The 23,455-nt window shown below is 36.6% G+C and overlaps 1 protein-coding gene across 8 annotated transcripts in view; it reads left to right on the forward strand.

The window, feature by feature from the left end:
• The window catches only part of LOC134806060 (protein tramtrack, beta isoform), a 552,198-nt gene that overhangs the window by 430,776 nt on the left and 97,967 nt on the right, over positions 1 to 23,455 (forward strand). The window lies entirely within an intron of this gene.

The following is a 23,455-nucleotide window of genomic DNA, read 5'->3' on the forward strand; positions in this document are numbered from 1 at the left end:
GACGTTAATTTTAACTCTGTTCTTAATGATAAAGACAGAAAAAAAGTGAATTAAATACCACTTTAGTTTTTATTGTAATATACAGAGAATGTAAAAAATTTGGTGAAATCCCGGTTGTTACGGATAATCTTTTAATGAAATTTAAATATTTGATTTGATTTGTTGTTAAAAAATATTCGAATATCTTCCGTTATTTAATTAAGATTAAGATACTATTATTTTAACGATACTTAAATATCTATTGAATAGAGCAGCTATTTATAAATTACGATTACTAATTATACTACTGTGGCTTAGGATATTAATAGTAATAAGATATAATATAAAACTGTTTTTTACTTACATTTTAAGTTGTTTTTAAAATATTTGAAAAAATAAGTGTCATGATTATTATTGCTACTTAAATGTTTAACTTTAAGAAATTACGCATTTAAATGTACTTCATAAACTTGATAATATTTTAATTAGTAATATGTGTATTGTAACTTAATACATATTTTGAAGCTATTTACTAGAACGTAGATTTTAACATTTTGTAGTTTTAGCCTAAAAGGTTTTTCTGTGATATATTACTTTCTTTTCAGTTAATAAATTTACTCTTTAATTATTGTTCTCGTATTAATTCACGTTCAAAACAAGTCTTTCGTATAGGTATATTGTGGTCAAACCCCGAAACTATCGTGTTTAATGTTTATTTGACTAGTCAATCTTTGTATTACCAAATAAGTCAAAGCCTAGAACGATAGAAGTTAAAAACTTACAAAGGAGTGTACGCACCCTTAGACATTCAGGTTTGGTAGAAAACATAACTTCAAAACTTCAAAATTTATTCAGCATATAGGCCACAAGGGCACTTTTACACGTCAACATTGAATTCACATACAAGCAAAAATAATAACAATTTCATAAAATACAACTAACTGCAACTACCAATTGAAACTAACGTATTACAATATTTTAAGTAAAGGTGCCTAGCGTTCGTCTTTTAGGTTAATGAAAGATTTACATGATACATATATTAAATGTATTAAAACTCACGTCACTCACTTATTTTTAAGTCGAAAATTGCTCGACATGTTTTGCTTCAAAGGAGCGGAGCTTCAACGATATAAATGATTTAAGTGGCTCGGGAGATCTATGGATATGGGTACATTGCTTAACCTTTGGCCTAACTTAACCCTCCTCTTTCTTCCAGAATACACCGCAATGTTCACCACTTCCAGCAGAGGGCGGAAGATCCTCATCGTAGACGGGTGCAAGTTCCGTGTGAACAGCAACAAAGGTCCGAAGGTCAGGTGGAGGTGTGCCAGCCACGAGAGTCAAAGGTGCAGGGCGTTGGTGCATACTATGGGCGACAGGATAGTGTATTATAGGAATGAGCATGACATGTTCCCGGTAGAATTCTGTGGCTGAAGGTTTACTGGTAGACATCGCTTTTTACACCTCACGTGTCAAATGATGGAAGTTAATTTTTATATGGAATCGCTGTTAAGCTAAATGTGTGTAGATATTTTTAGAAGTTTCGCCTTTTAGAAATAAAAATACGTTAAATTAAATAAAAATGTGTAAAAATCGTGAAAGTTTTTTAAATCAGTGAACCGCTTGATAACGTTCGCATGCTAATATCTAAATTCAGCAAATATGATTTGAACATACCAGCATCCAAATGTTTTCTGTTAAGGAATAACAAGTTTGTATTGTTTTAAAACTCTACTTTCTACTGACTCAACTATATTTTCAGCTCAAGATGCTTTCTTCTCAGTAAACTCAAGAGGGAGCCAGGTACTAAACCTGGGCGGGGTTAAGTACAGATTTCACTACAAAGCCGGCGAGAAGAGTCGCTGGCGATGCACTACACATGCCAAGTATGGTTGTAAATCTTTTGCTATTACGGTTAATGACCAGGTTGTTTGTGTGTATAATGAACATAAAATTGCTTGATTGGGATTTGAAACAACGGACGGGCTCCGATTTTTTTTAGCTGAGGAAGTGGGAAGGTTGTACGCCGCGCTGTTCTATTCAAAATCTGTGCATGGACATCTACTATGTAGTGAAGTGGCATCTTGATCGAACACATAAAATAAATTTAAAAGTGGAAAAATTACTGTCTTGAGTTTGTCTTGGGTGAATTTATTCTAAGCTTAATAGCATCGTTCGCAGACGTTTCTCCTTGTTAACAATTAAATTACAAAAAATAATACATCTTTTAATGACCCATCCATAATATCTATATGTATTATGATTTCGGCTTGGCAGCTGATATGTAGGTACAACCATATTGAAGCTCTATTTATCAGCTACTGGATAATATCATTGGTGAGCTCGACAAAAAACGAGATGAGCTTAAGGCTCGGCCGCCAGCCTCAATTTCCTACAATTATATCAGGTGGTGTGCTGACGTGCCCAAAATGCGCTCCAGTATTTAGCAAGAAGATAGGGTACGTGAGCCACTTAAGGGCGCACCAGAGAGTGGATCAGCTACACTCTAATAACACGAGTTAAAAATTGCTTACTCCAGAGCACACAGTCAATGTGGCCGAAATCGGTCAGGAGAGCATCATCATCATCAATATCATTGGTACCTGTTATATTAATAATATTGTATATCAAATACAGGTAGTTAAGATGATATAAAAATATTAAACGTGGTATGCTTGTTAAATACGTAGATATGAGGTATTATAATGATTAATGAAGACCATTTCATGATGACCTAAATTTCTGTGACATAAGTGCTCAATTTTGTTTATACATTTTACTTATAGCTTATTTAATAACGACCCATACGTATACGTCAGCCATATTCGGGCGCACGAGCGCCGAGCTTAACTAGGAGTCGAAGTGGTCGCCATGGTCGAAATCGGCCGGATGGATGGATCATCATCATCATCATCAATAGCGATACCCATTCCTGGTGAATTTATTTTTTAAATAATTGTTTTTAATTTATTGTGAAACTGCTGATATTCGATTGTAATTTAATAATTCTGAAAGAAATTTTGATTCTCAGTGTTATTTTTCGTACTCAATTATTCATAATATAAAAAACTGACAATCACAATATAAATTCCTAAAAAATTACCATGTGTAATTTTAAGTGAAATTGTATATTTTGAGATAAATAAATCATATCATTCATTTGCATATCATTTAACTTCTGGCTAATTTTTTATCTGATTTGAAAATTATTCGGATGCTAAAATAGATAAAATATTTATTAGTATAAACCAAGGCCGTGTTGCATTAAAACTACAACTAATATTGCAAGCGGAACTCCCTTTCTAATAAGAGAAATTAGAAAAGGAGTTCCGCTTGTAATATTAGTTGTAGTTTATTATGCAACACGGCCTAGACTCATTTTGGGTCGCTGCACCATCATCATCATATATATAAAATTGAAAAACCAGAACGGGATGAAAAACGAGGGACAAAGCGAGATGGCGCCTTACAAATTTCTAAAAAAGTTTATGACACGTTTCTCGAATACGTATATATACGTATGTATGATAAGAAAAAACTGTTTCAATCTATTATCTAGATATGAGAATAGAACTAGAGCATAAAAACTATCGCTTTCGATGCGTATTTAATTTACAATATGCAAAAGAAATTTTCATAACAATCTTCATTTTACGACGATCGCCCCTTTTCTCGGCATTTCTCGGTTGGTTTCGTTTCGGTAGTCCACAGACTAGACCAAATTATTCGTAAGTTAAAGTAACCTATAATTATGTTTGTCATGTTGGTATACAGTTATTTCGGAGTTTTTTCACACGAAGTAAAATAAAAAGTGCTGTCAACCTCAACCTTAGTCTATACGAGTGACTTTATGCCATATATTATATGACTTATCAATCAAATTAATATTATCATATTATTAATAATTTGTATTTTGTTGTTTTAAATTTCTTTTTGAGTTATATTATTCAGATTGACTTTCACTGCTTCGGCAAACATTGTCATTCGTCCGGAGAACGGGCTGCCGAGGTGGGCCAAAAATACAAAGTTGATAGCAAGTTATAATGTACGTAGATAAAGTGCATGCTCAGATATTTTTGAGCGACGTGATGAAAATAAGCAAATGTACAGTCAGCAGTCAGTCAAATATCGAAATATAACTTTGTTGCCATAGAAGTAAGGTTGTGTTCCGATATAGTGGCGAAATATTGAGAGACAAAAGCGGTTAAGCTTTAGTGGGTCGGACACTTAGAGAGAATGGGAGAGGATCGTGCCGTGACGAGAGCGTACTTGGGACAACGAAATGGGAGACGCCCGAATGGACGTCCTAGGTACCGCTGGAACGACATAGTTGCTCAAGATCTGCTCAACCTCGGCCATGGCGACTGGCGAGAGCTATCGCAAGACCAAGAAACATGGCGTGATCTGGTGTCGGAGGACAGGACTCACTTTGGGTCGTTGCGTCACCGTAGCCTTAGTAAGTAATGTTAATATCCAGAAAGGGAAATGGGGACTACCTACGTTTGTATGAAAATGCGATTTATGAGCGGTGGTCGTCCATATTCGTCTTAAGGCGGACATTAATCTAATGAACGTTTTTGCAACTAGGCTTATAAAAATAAATAATAATTTTATGTTGAAACAAGTTTTAAATACCCACGTACATGAAAAAATACAATCTTGCCTTTTATCAAATCACATCATTTTTGAGAAATTTGGGAAGTAAGTTATCGAAATAAAGGCTACAAATAAGAAATCCCTATCACAGTTATAAACCCTGGCAGGATTGGATACAAAATAATGTCGGTATTTGACTAAACATAAGACAAACTCTTTATTTCATTTACGCGAGCGGAGTTGCGGGCCCGTCTAGTTAAGTATAAATACTAACATTGCGGTTGTTTGGTTTTCAGCTCCAGAAGCCGTTTACTCAATAAATGCCAGAGGAAGTAGAATTTTGACTGTCAATGGCATCAAATACAGGTGAACTCCAAATCCAACCAACAGAACCAGATCCACTGGAGATGTACCACCCACGACAAGTACGGATGCAAAGCTATTGTTGTAACTTTTAATGATGAGATTATTTGTATGAAGAACGAACATATCGAAACGTTTTATACGTCATAAAGAGAGTCTCAAAACTTAAGATGTGTGATGTATATATGATAAGTATTTTTATCAGACTATTTATTTAAAGAATACAAATTTTATTGCGGTCCCTATAACAAGAGGTAATTAGTTAACTTATTACTATTAAATTAAGTAACAAATTATAACACACTGTTATTAACAGTTGAGTTCTGATAAATAAGATGGTACTCAATAAACTAACGGAATTGCTTATATGTAGATACAATCGCAAAACTTATTTGCTGTAGAAGAAGTCTGATGTGAAAGTGCTAAATTTAAAAAAATATATAAAAAAACCGGTCAAGTGCTTGTCGGGCTCGCGTTGCAAGGGTTCCGTACATTACAAATTTTTTAACAATGTATTTTTTTATGAGGAGCGAAATAAGGGTCCGTTTTTTCCTTTTGTGGTACGGAACTCTAAAAATGCAATAATTCTTAAACTACTAATTCTAATAAAATGTTAATAAGAATATCTATGTTTCATTATTCGGTCTTGGACACTTAAAATTAAGGCTTTTAGCTTTATCCATACTTAAGTTAGAAGGGGCATAAATGATCTTAATGGCTTCGACAAAACAGTTCAGTTCAGTTATAACTTTACTAAAAGCTACTACTGAAAGACGTTATGCTCTACGAGTGCAGTTTTGGCATCGGCGAATTCATCATACATTTGATGGAAGCCGTTTTTTACTTAGACCATTTAATAAGCGGACCTTTAAGAGCTTACAACTCTGTCGAAAATCTCGCCCAATGGTCATACTATATACTATTATATAAATACTGTCTAATACCTAGCATAATTTAGATTTAAGACTATTGCTGTGCCCTACCAGGCTCCATGTGAAACTTACTATTAATATGGAACACCAATGTAACAACCATGGATTATTATTATTATTCAGAGCCCACTGTGTCCCACTGCTGGGCAAAGGCCTCCCCCCTCTTTCTCCACTCGTCTCTATTTAGTGCAATATCTGGCCAGCCTCTCAAGAAGGAGTCCAAGTTATCCCGCCATCGCCGACGAGGCCTGCCGGCTCCCCGGTTAGACTCGTGGGGCTCCCACTCTGTGGTTGACTTGGCCCACAACACGCACCACGGCACCCACGCCCACGGCATTCGGCAGACATGACCAGCCCAGTCCCATTTTAACTTGGCCGCTTTCCGAGCTACGTCCATTATTCGAGTCTTAGAGCACAGCGTGGTGTTTCGGACTCGATCCCTTAATTTTACACCTAATATGCTGCGCTCCATAGCTCTCTGGCAAACCCCGAGTTTGGACTTCTGAGCTTCCGTCAATGACCAGGTCTGAGCACCGTAGGTGAGAACTGGAAGTACGCACATGTCCATGAGCCTACGCTTGAGTGATAGAGGTAGGTCTCCCTTCATCAGGTGTTTCATTGACCAATAGCTCTTAACAACCATGGATGCAATAAATAAATTATGAATACCCATTGTATGGACTGATGTTTATCTGACATGGCTATTTGTACGTTACGCACAAATAGCCATAGGTACATTTGAGACGTGCCCCTCCCCCGCAAAAATCGGCAGACTGTTTTGTACAGAAAATTACAAACAAGGCGTCTTAAGTTACTAAATGCTCTAAGGTTTTTTAAACACTGTACTAATGTTTTTTTTTACTTTCAGATCTTTATTTCTCTGTCAACGCCAGAGGCAATCAAATTCTTATATTTAATGGGATCAAGTACAGGATTGACTACAGGAGAGGCAACAGAACCCGTTGGAGATGTACAACGCATGCCAAATACAGTTGCAGAGCTGCTCTGGTAACAGTCAATGATGAATTATTGTATACAAAATATACACATACGGACTGTACAGAGTCTGACTAGTGTCACAATCATGATTTAATTTTTATAATACACCTAATATTAATAGTTGATGTATGACACCTCTTTTTTTAACTAGGAATTAAACATCTATATATTTAATTGTAATTTATTTTATAAGGTGAATTTTAGATCTATCACTGAGTTGAAATGTATTTGTGTTTGTATTTTGTGGATAATTATAAAATATTAAATATTTATCAGTCCCCTTTATTGGGTTGGGACAGGGTCAAGCATTGGTAGGTAGGTATATTTATGTTGAATGTTTCTATTAAAATTGTTATTGTGTCTAAGAGCCACCCCACACTAGTTAAATCTATTGCTATGTTGCCGCATATTATTATGTTGGTGCAACTGTGCAGCGACACTATTTTCCATAGCGCTGACTAGACGCCGACGCTTAACAGATGCCAGTGTGTGGTGGCCCTAAGATGTGTGTTTGAATTTTTTATCGTCATTCTGTTGAAAGTTTCCTGTTGTGTACAATAATTAGATTTATTTATTTCATAATATTATTATAATGAATGTGTTAGTTAACATAGTATAAACAATTCAGCGGGGTAACGCAGCCAGCATCTTTGGGACCTTGCCGTAAAAGCCCCCTTTTTATTTTTAGATTTAGTTTAGTGTAGTTTTATTTTAGAATAGTTTGTATTTAGATTAATTGTAATTTTAAGTTGTTATTATTTATGGTTTATGACATGTTTTTGTACCTTATTTTTTATTACTTACTGTATAAACAATAATATATATGTATGTTCAAGTTTCAGTGTTGTTTTGTTTATATTTATTTTATGTACCTAAATAACATTTTAATCTATAGAGTCCTTTTTCGTTCAATAATGTTACTTATTGTATTTTCAGAGTGTTTTTTCACAATAAACAAAAGAGGTAACAGAATTTTAATATTCAAAGGTATCAAGTATAGAATCAACTATCAAAATGGCGACAGAGTTGTCTGGAGATGTACCACGCACGCTAAATCCGGATGTAAAGCCACTGCTAGAACTGTTGGTGACGTCTTGCTATATGTGAATACTTCGCACACAACTAATTTGACGTAGTTTCTGTAATGATTATACATTTGGTTATTGTATTAAATAATAAGGTCTGCAACCGTGTTTGATTAGGTGTCCAAATGAAACAAACAAAAAATCCATTTACCACAGACCTCTTCCTTGAAACACACGTGTTTGACGGAAGATCTAATGATTATGTTCTGTACTTTGTACATGTAAATTTCCCGTCCATTTAGATCATTGGGCCGATACTGATCCTATTATAAATGAAAAAAGCGGAGAGCTATGAACGAACACATTTTATTCCAGTAAGGGTAAGCCGGAAGTAACATACATGTCATAGACAACCATACCATATGTAATACAAACACACAGTTTATTTGATGTTACTATAATTAAAATATACTTATCCTAACAGATCCTTTCTGTGGTATCTTACAAGTAAGTGTACAAACAGCGGCGTCACAGCAGCGAAGTTCAAGCTAATTTGGGCGCCACTTTAAAATTATCGATGTCAGACAATTGACCAAATAAGTACAATTTAAAGAAATGAATATTACGAAGCAACAGAATGACCTGCTGACAAAGTCCGAATTTGATACTTACATAACAACTCTGTTTTTCCAAAGGTCGCGCTTACATCACGTACTCGGATGCAGGAAGGCGTATTCTAATCCACCGTGGCATTAAATATCGGAACAACTCTCGAGACACCACTAAAGACACGATTCGCTGGAGATGCACTACACACGCTAAATATCGGTGCAAGGCTGTAGTCATGACGGTTGGAGATATGATTGTTTTTGAGAAAAACACGCATACCACTCAGTATGAATGAATCAATCATTTTGAAATTGTCCTATCCTATAACCGCCCTCACGTCACCATGGCACGACAAATTTCGATTTGCCAATTAAAGATTCAAGATTGAATGGAACGGTAGACCTTTTTATAGGTCTCTGGGCGGCTAGAATATATTCATTTATTAATTGTATTTAAAAGTGTGATGAGACAACTAACCTTTTCGGATTTGTGTGGTAGCAAATTGTAACATTTTTTTTTTTAGTAAATTTAATCAAGTTAATATTTTTTCTGTTTATAAATGCCTATACAAAATAGCAGTTTACATTATTAGCAAATCATATATTAAAGCCTGCCTGCCTATCTAGATTTTTTTATTAAAAAAATAAATTTTTCATCAATAACGGGTATGCTTTTTGTTTTCTTTTCTGTACAAAAAAACTAGATCTAAAAATGTAGATAGCATATTTACCCGTATTTATCTTATGACCAGTAAAGATAGAGGCAGTAGTGATAGGAATGTATTAGTGACCTTGCGCCGTCTTAGCACATTCCTCTGGATCATCTGTGTAACTAAATTTTAATTTAATGAAATTTTATGTTATTCATATGTTGCATCTTTTTTCTGTATAACTTTTATTATTAGCTTTGGTCCACTAATCTATGTACCTCTTCTGGCTTGTTTCCTCTAGTGCTCCTGTCGTAACTTTTCTCACTTGATGGTCTCATCGGAAGATCAGCGCTAGAAGTCACCAGCAATATGCTGAGATGAAACCATTTCGTGGCACTTTCTTCTTTATACGTTTTTCTTATATGTGTCTTGGTTATTTGTGTTTGTGTTAACGACCTAAAATATTTTTATTTCTAATGACACTGTTTTATGAAGTCCCTTCATTTCACCAAGGGTTATTTGACTAACTGTCCTTTAATCTCTTCCAGCTTATTTCTCATTTAACACCAGAGGAAATAAGACGCTGACATTAAACGGCATCAAATACAGAATAGACACTGAAACTGGTGAGAAGGTTCGCTGGAGGTGCACCACGCACACTAGGTTCAAGTGCAAAGTCGTTGTCATTACTATTGGGGACGTCATTGCTCTTGTCAAAGGCGAACACACCACGGGATATGAGGGAATGAAATGATACTGCAATCGTATTACATTTTAGGCTTTCACAAAGTCTTTTAACCTAAATCCGTATGTCAAATTTCTGAGAAAATGTGGAGTTAATAGTGTCGCTAACATGGACCTGATCTGATGATACAGTCGCAAGGTAACCCAAGACACTCTTGGACGGTAAAACACAAGCACATTGTTTTTAGGTTCACTAGAAAGGTCTTTAAGAGTACGAGTAGAGACATGTTATTATAGCAGAGGAAATACATCAGTCAGAAATGAAAGTGTGTAGGTACTTATCAAAAATATTTTTACGGGCATTTGTTTTTGATTAAAAAAAATTAGATACAAAAATGTGCTTTTAAATATTGTAATCACGCTAATCTCCTTTACAGAGTTCGTGATCTTTAAATCTTTCATATTTATCTTATAGAAAGTAGAAACACAGGCAAAAGTAACGTCAATGTATTATTTACCTTGCACTCTACACTTTGGCGACTGCTTGGCAAATTTGTTCCTTGGGGTAACCTGAGGTAAAGCGAGCGGCTAGGAGACAAACACTGTTTTATGATGTCCATTCATTTCGCCAAAGGTTATTTGACTAACTGTCCTTTAATCTCTTCCAGCTTAGTTTTCGTTTAACCCCAGAGGAAATAAGACGCTGACATTAAACGGCATCAAATACAGAATATACTCTGAAACTGGTGAGAAGGTTCGCTGGAGGTGCACCACGCACACTAGGTTCAAGTGCAAAGCTGTGGTCATTACTATTGGGGACGTCATTGCTCTTGTCAAAGGCGAACACACCACGGGATATGAGGGAATGAAATGATACTGCAATCGTATTACATTTTATGCTTTCACAAAGTCTTTTAACCTAAATCCGTATGTCAAATCCCTGAGAAAATGTGGAGTTAATAGTGTCGCTAATATAAACCTGACGTGATGATACAGTCGCAAGGTAGCCGAAAATATGTACTCTTCGACGGAAAAATACAAGCACATTGAGTTTAGGCTCAGAAAGGTCTTGAAGAGTATAAGTAAAGAAATATGTAATGGTAGCAGAGGCAATACAGTCAGCTATAAAAGTGTGTATGTACTTATCAATAATATTTTATGACAGTAACAAGTTTTTGATTAAAAAAATATATATACAAAAATGTGCTTTTAAATATCGCAATAACGCTAATCTCCTTTACAGAGTTCGTGATCTTGCATATTTATTTTATCGCCAGTAGAGACAGGCAATAGTAACGTCAATATATTGCACCCTACACTTTGCCGACTGCTTGGCACATTTGTTCCTTGGGGTAACCTGAGGTAAAGCGAGCGGCTAGGAGACAATCAGCTGTTTGTCTTGGTTATTTGTGTTTGTGTTAACGACCTAAGATATTTTTATTTCTAATGACAGTATTTTATGAAGTACATTCATTTCACCAAAGGTTATTTGACTTACTGTCCTTTAATCTCTTCCAGCTTATTTCTCATTTAACCCCAGAGGAAATAAGACGCTGACATTAAACGGCATCAAATACAGAATACACGCTGAAACTGGTGAGAAGGTTCGCTGGAGGTGCACCACGCACACTAGGTTCAAGTGCAAAGCTGTGGTCATTACTATTGGGGACGTCATTCCTCTTGTCAAAGGTGAACATACCACGGGATATGAGGGAATGAAATGATACTGCATTCGTATTACATTTTATTCTTTCACAAAGTCTTTTAACCTAGATCTGCATGTCAAAGTCTTGAGAAAATGTGGCTTTAATAGTTCCGCTAACATGGACCTGACGTGATGATACAGTCGCAAGGTAACCGAAGACACTCTTCGACGGAAAAACACAAGCACATTGTTTTAAGGCTCACTAGAAAGGTCTTGAAGAGTATGAGTAGAGACAGGTAGCAGAGGAAATACATCAGTCAGCAATAAAAGTGTGTACTTATCAAAAATATTTTTACGGTAACTTGTATTTGATTAAAAAAAATTAGATACAAAAATGGGCTTTTGAATATTGTAATCACGCTAATCTCCTTTACAAAGTTCGTGATCTTGCAATCTTTCATATTTATCTTATAGAGACAGAGGCAGTAGTAACGTCAATATATTAGTGACCTTACACTCAACACTTTGGTCACTGCTTGGTACATTCGTTCCTTGAGGTAACCTGAAGTGAAGCGAGCGGCTAGGAGACATAATCTGCTGTTTGATCCGTTTAACAACTACAGCTATAGTAGTATCTAGTAATATGTTGCGTTATAATATATTTTAATATTTACCCTTCTCTTTCAGCATTTTTCTCCATGAACTCCAGAGGTAACCAGATATTGATGTTGAATGGCGTTAAGTACAGAATACACCGTCAGTCCAGCGAGAAAGTCCGTTGGAGGTGCACTACGCATGCGCGATTCAAATGCAAAGCTGCCGTCATTACTGTTGGCGACCTTATTGTGGATGAGAAGAATGTTCACACAACTAGTGCTAATGAGTTTTAGAACTTCAACTGTGTGTATAGTCTGTAGATTTGTAAGTGGACCCGAGCCGCTAATCCTTTGTCTATTGGTAAGTAAAACCGCACGTGCCTCTACCTGTAAAAAAAGGGTCGTGTAAATCTCTACGGTTACTGAGTGCTGGCGAGTCGAACCAGTCTAAAATGAGTCATCGAGAGAGAGATGCGTACACTGGTTTTTTGAGCGATGGACTAGCCCGCGCTCAGATGCCAATTAGAATAATTAAGACCCTTTTTTGCAGGTAAGTAGCAAGTGTGGTTTTCTACGGACTATACGCGCAGACAAAAGGCAGGCACAGATATTATAATTTCAATGGTAAGACACCATTTTATTTTGAATAAAATATAATTTAAAGATATTTATGAATATGGCAACACATTATTGGCTTGGATATGAGTTTGAATGATAGTGGATTGTACAAAAATCGTATTTTCATAGTAAGAAATATTATATGTGGTGCAGTACAGTATGTATTTAGTGGCATTTCATGCCAACCTCGAAATCAACACTATGTCAACTGGCTGCATGTGGTATTCGTTGTTCTAGATTTTACGGTATAATGTTATTGGTCACTTAGATTGTGATATAAATAAATTCTCGGATTCGTTTTCACATTTTAGTTTAGTTTAGGATACGAGTACATACCTACATACCTAAATATACCTTTAGGTGTTTTATTTTTATCTTTGTACCTACTTTATTTGTTAAGATGTCTAGGTATTATATGATTTTGCCACTCCCGAGATCATTTTTACAGCTAATCTATAAGTTTAACATTAAATTATTTAACAAGTTTCAATGTTTTTATTTTATTTATATTGAAGGTGAAATGAAAATCGTCCAATATTTGCATGGCACGTACTAAAGAGTAGTATACAATCAGATTGTCTTAAACGGTCTCAACAACTTACTATAGTGATTTTTATTTCAGAACCAGCTATTTTCGCCATATCGTGCAACGGTGCGAAGATTCTCATTCACAGAGGCATCAGGTACCGTCTTAACCACGAATCTAAGATGACTCACACGGCGCATTGGAGATGTACAACACACGCAAAGGACCATTGCAGAGGGGTAATCGTTACCAAGGGCGATTATATTCTCCGTATTAAGAGGGAGCATACTATAATGTAACTTCCTTTACGAGAGGAGGAGACAGAGGAAGAGGAGGAGGTGACATTTGGATGACGACTGCAGCAGTATGACCGTTGCAACGTTACTGTTGCGGCGTTGACGCGAGGAAAGTCACTGTCGACCTCGTTGATATAACGAGTGACGAATTGAACGTTCTATTCTCGACAGTAACCCAGCAACCACATGCCTGCATCAACGTGGTAGCAGTAATCTTGCAACAGTGATACTGCTGCAGTAGTCAGCCAACAGTCATTATTAACATTTCGTGTATTGCAAAGTTAGCAGGAAGAAAAATATTATTTTTTAAGTTTTGTGATTTTTATAAGGGCTATCTAGTTTTGTTCAAGTTTTTTTTAAAGGTAAAATGAAAAATGGTACCTTCTTTATAATATGTTATTGAGGCACCTATTTTTATAAGAGTTATCTAGTTTTGTTAAAGTGTAAAATTATAGTGTGATTACTGCAAAGCTTACTGCAAAGCAGTGAAATGAAAAATGTGACGTTCCACGGAAAAAGGTACCTTATGGCGGCTGGTGCTTACGTCGCATAGCGCCGCAATAATATTGGAGCGGCTTTAATAATAGCGTAAGCGCCAGCCGCCATAAGGTACCTTTACCCGTGGGACGTAACAAATCTCTAATGATGACGTTCGGCTGTCAACTACTTACAGCCGCATTATGTTGCGGATTCCTTGTTGCCGCCTGTATCTGGCAATTTTCTTGATAAAATGAGTGACGGCATGAACGTCATAATCACGGCAGTGATGCGGCGACGGACGTCACTCATTTTATTGAAAGAAATTGACAAATACAGTCGGCGGTAATAACAACGCCGCAACAGTAATGCACTGCAGTTGACATCCGTACACCTTTTTACTCTGTACTGCGTTATGAGGCACCTATTTTTTATGATAAGAGTTATCTATTTGTGTTCAAAGTTATTAGAAATGAGGATTTTGGAAAAAGTTTCCACGCTAGTCTGATTTATTTTAATTTCATGTTTTGTTTTCATTAACTCTTGTGTTCAATAAATGCGGATTATAAACATATTTTTTATTGTAGTTAGTTAGCATGAGTCAAACATATTTCATATTTCATTTCAAAAGGTCACTTCTGACAAAACATCAAAATTTAACGACCCACCAGACATGAGTCTGAAAGTGTGTAGTTAAAAAAAATGCTTTTGTATCAAACTTTGCGATGCCTACACGAAATACGCGAACAACAAAATGTGTAGACCCGAATACCAAATCGATAAAATATATATAAAATGTAAGCAATTGTTTATATTTACAGAAGACGACTACGTTCCATACATCTCCACGTCTCTCTCCGGAAACCAGACTCTAATGTACGGTGGGATAAAGTACAGAATGCAGAACAAGACGAGCCGCACCGACAAAGTTCGGTGGCGGTGCACCACTCACACCGAGTATGGCTGCAAGGCCACGATCCTTACTATTGGGAACGAGCTAATAGTACTCAAGGATACACACACTACTGAATAAAAATTATAGACGAAGATGCTTTTCGGGTGAAAGTCGTGATGCTTACTATCGGGAATAGTGCTAAAATGGGTCCAAATAACCTTTTCTGTATAAAACAACACAACACCCTAGTTTTGTAATGTGAGTAATATCACGTATGTAAAGGTACAATGAGTAAGTAGGTAGGTACTTTGTTTGTACAAAGCACTCTACCAAAACCTGTCCATTTAAATGTATAGTAATAGTTTACATATTTTTTTAATATTTAGTTTTTTTATATTTATAAGCCAGATTATTTTTCATAGTTTTGGTATCTTAGTGGCCGACTGCTGCTCAAAGTTGTTATAGTCGTACATGTCAGTGTGTAATGTATTTTGCGTTTTAATAAATGTTTACCAATAAAGTGTGTTTAAGTATTTTTGCCCATAAAATACAGAAACAGATGTTTATTACCTTCCTAAAGTCAGTCAGTCAGCCAGTACACTTTGTCGAAATGTACGATTCATATACAGCGGCATTTATTATATAATACCTTTGCTGCATTTTGGGAAGTGGAAGCATAATACTTATGTAAAATTTGTATCACTATAATAAACATGTGTAAAATTTCTATCACTAGAAATAACAAATTTATAGCAATTTTGTGATAGCTCGAAGTTTAAGTATTAGTAGTAATTAAAAGACTGAATAATGTAGAATTATATGTTAGTAATAAGTACTAATAAAATTTTGTTTTTTTAAGGGGCAGATGTAGTAGAGTGTAAAGCCACCTTAAAATAGACTCAGTGTAACGCTGCCTTAACAAAGTAGTTTATGACAGCTATGACATCCAGCCCCGCCCCACTTTTGCTAATGGCGAAATTCTGAAATATGACATAGAATATAAATATTTAAAAGGGAAATACATGTTCGTAGCAAATTTACTATCTCGTGCATATATCAAGTGTCATAACACAGATGATCCAATGAAATGGTCCATTGCGTGGGACTTGCGAGTCACTTGCAGTGCACTCCTGGACAAAAACAAGAGTTAATTTCGGAATATAAGAATGATATGGAACTTTCTAAATTAATTGAATATACTAAGAATGGATGGCCCGACAAAAAACATGTGTCAGATAATTTACAGTATTATTTTAAACTTAGATCTGAAATAACCGTGGATGAAGGCCTAGTGTTTTTAAATCATAGAATGATAATATCCTACCGACTGCGCCATGTAGTAGTTTTCAATAAAACACCGTCTGAGAGTCTACAATGGTAGTATATTTTATCAAACAACTTACTTATGGAAAAAAATATATATTTTAGTAAGAGGACAAGATGCAGTGCAGTTGCCGCCATTAGCGAAAGTGGGGCGGGGCTGGATGTCATAGTGTCATAGACTACTTTGTTAAGGCAGCGTTACACTGTGTCTATTAAGGTGGCTTTACACTCTACTACAAATATACTTCAGAATTAAGCACCAAATTAATGTTACATGTTGTGGTAAACATACTAATTATTTTAATACCATATTGGTATTTCAGGACAAACCCCGTTTTTCTCCGTAAACAAAAAAGGGAACCTAATATTGACATACGACGGTGTGAACTACAGACAAGCCTACGTATGTTCTGGCAAGGACGATCCAGAAATAACTCAGAAGATCATATGGAGGTGTACCAGCCATAGTAGATACAGTTGTAAAGCTTCAGTGCAGACGATTGGTGACATGGTAGTGTGTACGAAAGGTATACATGTTAGTCACGTTAGTAAAGGTATAGTATGAGTAGCGAGCGTCCAGCGGAGCCTTCAGCGGAGCGAGGAGCGAAGCGGGCAGCGGAGCGGCAAGTGGCAAATTGATTAGTGCAGCACATTGCCGCCGCACGCTCAGCTTTCTGAGCATCTTTTCAGTTCGTACACTGTTTGGAGTTCAACGGCCAGGGCTGTTAACCACCAATGCTATTTTATAGTGTATATTATTTATTATGTAGGTATACTATGTAGTTATGTAGTACCTATACATACATAATTATGTAAATCAGTGTTATCAACACAATTTTTATTGTTCTGAATAAATTAAATGAGTGAACAAAAGAAAATATTTGGTAACATCATGATTATGATGAATGATCCTGGATCCTGATGGTACGCGTGTACCTAATTCCGGAAACTATTATGATTCTCATCTGATTTTCAGAATTGTCCGACATACGAAGTTACCCGAATACACCATAATTATTATCTGGCCGTTACTCTGACTGTTTGTGCTGTTCTCGAAAACGTTTTCCGTTTTATATTAGATACGTTTTCGCTAAAGTTCTTGAGCTAAATTTTCGGGCACAATTCTCACAACTTAGACAAATACCAAGAAATTCACGCAATACCTAATACTCTTACTTTTTCGGTCAATTGTTTCAGCGATTTTCTCCACTTCAAGCAGAGGAAGCCAGATTCTCATATACGAAGGAAACAAGTACAGGGTGAACCGCCGTTCAGCTCACAAAATTCTCTGGAGATGCACATCGCACGCTGCATATAACTGCAAAGCTTCTATACAGACCATAGAAAATGAAATAATAGCAGTAAAAGGTGTACATACCACTCGTGCTGATTTTCAGTGGTGATACTAAAATATTTATTTGATTACATTTTTTGAAAAGTAACGTACCATTTTGTTATATCATTTGTGTTTGATGTACCGGACTTGACACTTCAAATTTTTATCAAGTAGGTATCTACCGAGTTGCACGTCTGTAAGCCATACTGCATTTTTTTATTAAAGGAAAAATTGAAAAATTCAGTAATATTTAACAGTGGTTTCAACTAGTGTTTTTGTTTGTTTTTCAGAACCAGAATTTGTAAATTCTCAAAGAGGACGGCCTATGATTAAGCTAGGGAAATATCTGTACAGCCAGAGAATTTCGCAGGGCTTCAAGAAACGGTGGGTGTGTTCCTCGCATGTATTCAAAGGATGTAAAGCGTGTATTTACACGGTGGATGATACGATTGTTTCAATAGGGGACAAGAATCACAATCACTAAATAAGAGAGAAGTAAGATTTTTTCTGAACAGACTTTAAGACTTATGGCCAGTTGCACCAACCTAAATTTACAGACTGTTCAACTTTACGGCACGCAGAAGTGAACTAGGAAATAAACAATAAAATTTAACGCACGCTTTTATAGTGACAGGCAGTTTGGTGCAACCTACCCTTAATATTGGCGACTGCGTAATGGAAAACATAAATATGTCTGTAAAGGACAGACTATCTATCTGGACAGACAGGCCGGATAAAAATGGCTGGGAACCATGGAATATCTGCGGTCACCCATGGTATAATAATATACTCCGCCTGGTACTCCATTCCCGTCTTTTCTAGGTCACCTAACTGACACGGGCCTACGTCATCATGCGACAGCGCTATATGATAATATGCGATAGCGCTATATATAGCGGCCATGTTGTTGTGACGTAGGCCCGTGTCACTCTGGGAATGGAAGACCATGTTTTATTAGACTATGCGGTCACCGTACGAGTGAACATTATGAATTCTTTTTTTAGGATGCCACTGCACTTCAATGGACATTTATTTCGAATTTATTCGCTGATACGATAGATAATAAGATAATTTTATGATGGAGCACTAGAATAATGAGGTACAAAATGATTATTAGCTAAGAGATGTGATATTGATTCTAAGTTGTTAAGAATTATTCGTCTTAGCTGTGAAATACTAATACTATTTACTTACGTCACAAGTGCTTTCAATTTTCTATCCAGCGAAAGGGCGATCGGTGAAATCAGGTCTATTTGATACTTTGCTATAGTAGGTATATTTATTAAATTTTAATACGCAGACAGTTAAAGATAAACGGAAGTTAATAAAATCTATAAAATTTACATTACTTAAGTTTTATTTGGAATATAATTCGAAAGATTCAAATAACATTTTTCTTTTGTATGACCTACTGCCCTCTATTATTCATACGTAATATTTCTTAATACAGGTACTTTACCTGGTACTTTTACTTGATATTTCATCAGTTCATCACCCGACAATCAATCACATTGTTTATCAGGAATAGGCCGCTTCTTAGCGATGGAACCGCCTGTTCTATTTATTATACATATTCAATTAACGATCTAAGTTTTTAAATATATTTTGCAGTGGTCTTCCAAATGACCCGTTACGGGAACCCGATGATGGTGTTCGCCGGCTACCCGTACCGCCAGCACCGCTGGCTCAAGGACCAGCTCCGATGGGCCTGCTCCTCTAAAAAGGACTGCAACGCCACCGTGCATACCTCCATTGATGGGAAAGTCATCAAATTTAGGGGTTCACATACGCATCCACCCACCAAAAATTTCTGAATTGCGAGTAATATCTGTTACTGCTAAGGTTTTCATATGTGTCCTAGGAATGTGTGCTATTGGATATTGCATTACATAAGCAACTTATGTTTTTGTGCTTGACGTGTTAATGAGAGTTTATTCAGGAACCAAGTTTATTTTATTTGTAACTTTGTAAGGCTTTCATTATTTTATTGATTAGGTACTCTACTTTACATATATTTATTGCAGGAGTAAAAAAATCGTTGTATGATTATATTTATGCTGGTAATGTTATCATCATTAAAGAAATATAACACAAGTTTTCTTTTACAAACGTTAAGGCTTGAAGGTTTATCTAATCACAAACAGCCTTTTCGCCCTGAATTCGTAAATATAATGCCTAAAGCGTAAATAATTTGTGTTTTTTATTAACTTAAACTGAAATATTCGTATTCCTTTTCAGTAAAGAAGATATGTCTAGAGAATGACGTACAAGTCCTCCTCTACCAAAGTCACACATACCAACTGAAGAACCGAGGGCGCTGCGCTTGCACAGAACTGTACGCAGGATGTAAGGCTGCCTTGGTGCTGGATGATGGAAACAGCGTACTGGCGACCATGTTCAAACATAATCATGACCCTCCTGTACTCATGAGGACATCTAAGGGACACTATGTCAATGTCAGGAAATAATAACATTCTGCTAAAACCATTACCAACTGAAGAACAGAGGGCGCTGTGTATGCTCAGAACTCTGCGCATTAAATATACAAGGCTGCCTGTGCCTTGTGCTCGCGATCATATTCAAACATAATCATGACCTGAACTCATGAGGACAGCTATGGGACACTATAATAATGACAGGAAATAATGTAACATTCTATAAAAACCACACGTCTTAGCTAAAAAATAGAGGCGCTGTGCTTGCAAGACTATACGCAAGATGCAAAGCTTGGAGCTGGATCATTGGAATAGCGTGCAAACATAGACATGACCTTCCTATGGTCATTATGATGTTAATTTTAAGTAATGTAATATTAGTAGACTCCAACCAAGTGATAAAGAATGGCCCGGCTGTAGAGGTACTTAACCCCTGGAGCGCCCCAGAATTACCGTAGTATGGAACTCCTATACTAGTTACCAGCACACGTGTCTGTTTAGGGCGCTCCATGGGTTAAAGATACCCTTCGGATTCAGACTACACCATAACCGCCACTGCTATATATATATTTGAAGTAGTGTACATATATAATTATATATATAACTAATTGTTGACTTTTACGTCAGCAATGTCGCGCCGCAATACTGCAGCAATAATGCTGGCGTAGTATGAATACGAACGGTACCTTTACGTAAAACTCGATGAGTATATGTAGGTTCCATGAGAGAAGGGTCCTTATCGAATGGAAAGCCACATTTTAGCGTGGTTGTATTTCGATAGCGAAGCTATCTTAGCCTTGTGCTATGCTCGTAGCTAAATTAATAATGTTAGTTTTATGTCTATAAAGGGAATAATCATAGTGCTTAATAATAAAATGCTTCCAAAGGAATGTTTTAGTTAGTTAAATTAGATTTTCATGTTTAAACTTCTTAGGTTAAATTCTTTGATTCAAGTTTCTAAAAAGTGTGCTACCATTTTGTTAAATAGGTTCCTTAATTTTCTTACTAATAATCCTTAGTATCTAGTTTTTCACTGATTTAAAATACTCTTTAAATTTAGTTAAGATCATAAATTACACTAACACTAGTGAATCACTTAAAATATTTTTTATTGAAAAATGATGAAAGTTTCAGTGATAAAGCCAAAATATCGCCAAGCGAATACTTGTTAAACGAATACGTTTTTAAGTAATCTACTCGTTAAGAACATTATATAGAATAAATTATAACTTAAACCAAAGTTTGCTGTTACATTCTACCATTTCGTTCAGATTAGGTGTCTGAACTCAAATCTAGTGTTTTATTTTCTATATTTAACAAATGATTAGGTATATTCTATAGTTAAGTAAGGTATTCAATTTTGCAAAAGTAGGTAGCATTTATGTGAATTTCGTTGAACCTTGTGATTAAAATAAATATTAATAAACTCAGAAATAATATTTTCTATCTCAGTACCAAAATTTTGCACACCGTTGGGATGATTGTGATATAGCGAACTTCAGACCCTTGTTTCACTACGATGACAATCATTAAGTACACGAAAATGATAGTTCATCGTACATTGCTAGTTTAACAAGTAAATATTGATGCTAGGTAGTACCGTGTTACTGTACCATCAACCGCAAAATAGCATGGCGACTTTATCAAAGAATTCATTCATAATTTCTCCATGCAATTTCGCAGCTCACTGTACTCACAATTGCCAGTGTCAGGTGTCAATTATCATTGTGGTAAAATAGGCATCAGAATGTGATAACCTTCTTACTTGATCTATTAAATTAACTCGATTTATGTGTCCATTCTAGGTAATGTTCTAAAGAAGAAGATAAAGAAAAGACAAACCAGGGATGAAAAATTGGCGAAAGATAGAGAACGCAAAAGGTTGAAATATGCTGCAATGAAGAACAATCCAGAGCTTTATCGTATTCTTCAAGAAAAGGAGAAGCAACGATATTTATTGAAAAAGAAAAAGAAGACGGTCATCAGTATCAAGGAAATGAGCGAAAAAGCGAAAAGAGAACAGCGGCGCAGATGGAGAAGAAATTCTCTGAACTATCTGAAGAAAAAGAAGGAAAAAACTAAACGTAACCAGGTTCAAATGGAAAGCTCTTCGCCTGAGAGTGGGAATAGTGAGAATGATGATACAATAATATAAAACATAAGGTTGATGTTAATCAAGTCTATCCCTTTGCTGGCACATCAGGCTCATTTACGCGTACTTCGAAGCCGAGGAATAGACATAATTCAAGTATTTGACGGAGGGCAGCAAGCATGGGTGTGGTACACAGGATGGCGGGTGGGCGTAGTATCTCAATGTATTACTTCACAGCTAACTCAGTATGCTACCAGTGCATGAAATAAACTTTCGGACTTGTTAACCATACTAGTGCCTACTAAAATATCTAGTCACTATTGGGATGTATTTGGATTGCACTCAAATAAAAGGATCGCATAAAATCGTTCAAATCTTTATTCAAGTCAAGCTAGGCCGGCTCCAACCGTATACCTCTGACCCGAGAAGATTTAATTCCTTCTCAATTGGAGAAGGGTATCCCAATATGAGACCGGCAACAAACTCGGCGGGACACATCTTTTCAAAACAACACTTCTTCTCTTTATTTTATAGGGTGCCTACCGGGCGTTTAAATAATAAGTCCGTTGTAGACACACTATGTATAATTAAACAGTTTAAGCACAACAAACAAGCGTGAAGAAAGCACAGGCACAAGATAGAAAGCACAGATTACAGTCAGAAGAAAGGAACACGAAAGAAAGCGAAATAACATAAAAATAGGCGTAAGCACTGCACTCGCGTACAAAGCGGATCGGTAGCAAAAGGGACATGCATTCGCCGTCGCGGATGAGATCGCACTGCCGTGGCGGCGCGAGCGCCGCCCGCTGTATAGTCCAAACCGGTCACGTGGTCTGCTGTGCTATTCCCAACTGCACGCGCAGCGAGGCGAGTTAACCGACTGCAGTGGGGAGGTTTATGCGTTACAAGTTGCATTATGAATAATATGCTGTGTGCAGTGATCGCCACACTACTCCCCCGCCGAGACCGTTGCTTGCTACGGTCGATAGTAATCTGGGAAGCGCACTGATCGACCGCAGCGCGTCTTCCTGGTAGTGGCAGGCTCCACAGGGACCGGTGTAGCAGTGGTTGGAGCTTGGACTGGGCTGGAACCTCTGGAGTCATCATCTCTGGTCATGTATGCTGGTTTGAGTCGATCTATTGTTACTGTATTCTCTTTACCTCTAATGTCGATCTTGAAGGTCTTGTCTCCTCGCTGCAGCACCTTATATGGACCTGTGTATGGGGAATCTAAGGCTCTCTTGGCAGGTCCCTGACGCAGAAATACATAGTCTGCAGTACTCAGGTCTTTTGGTACGTAGAATGCTCTCTGAACGTGCCGAGATCCTGGTACTGGGTTCAAATTCGAGATGTGGTTTTGTAGCCTGGATGCAAAGTCAG

This window comes from Cydia splendana, chromosome 2 (genome assembly GCF_910591565.1).
Source record: "Cydia splendana chromosome 2, ilCydSple1.2, whole genome shotgun sequence".
Lineage (NCBI taxonomy): Eukaryota > Metazoa > Arthropoda > Insecta > Lepidoptera > Tortricidae > Cydia > Cydia splendana.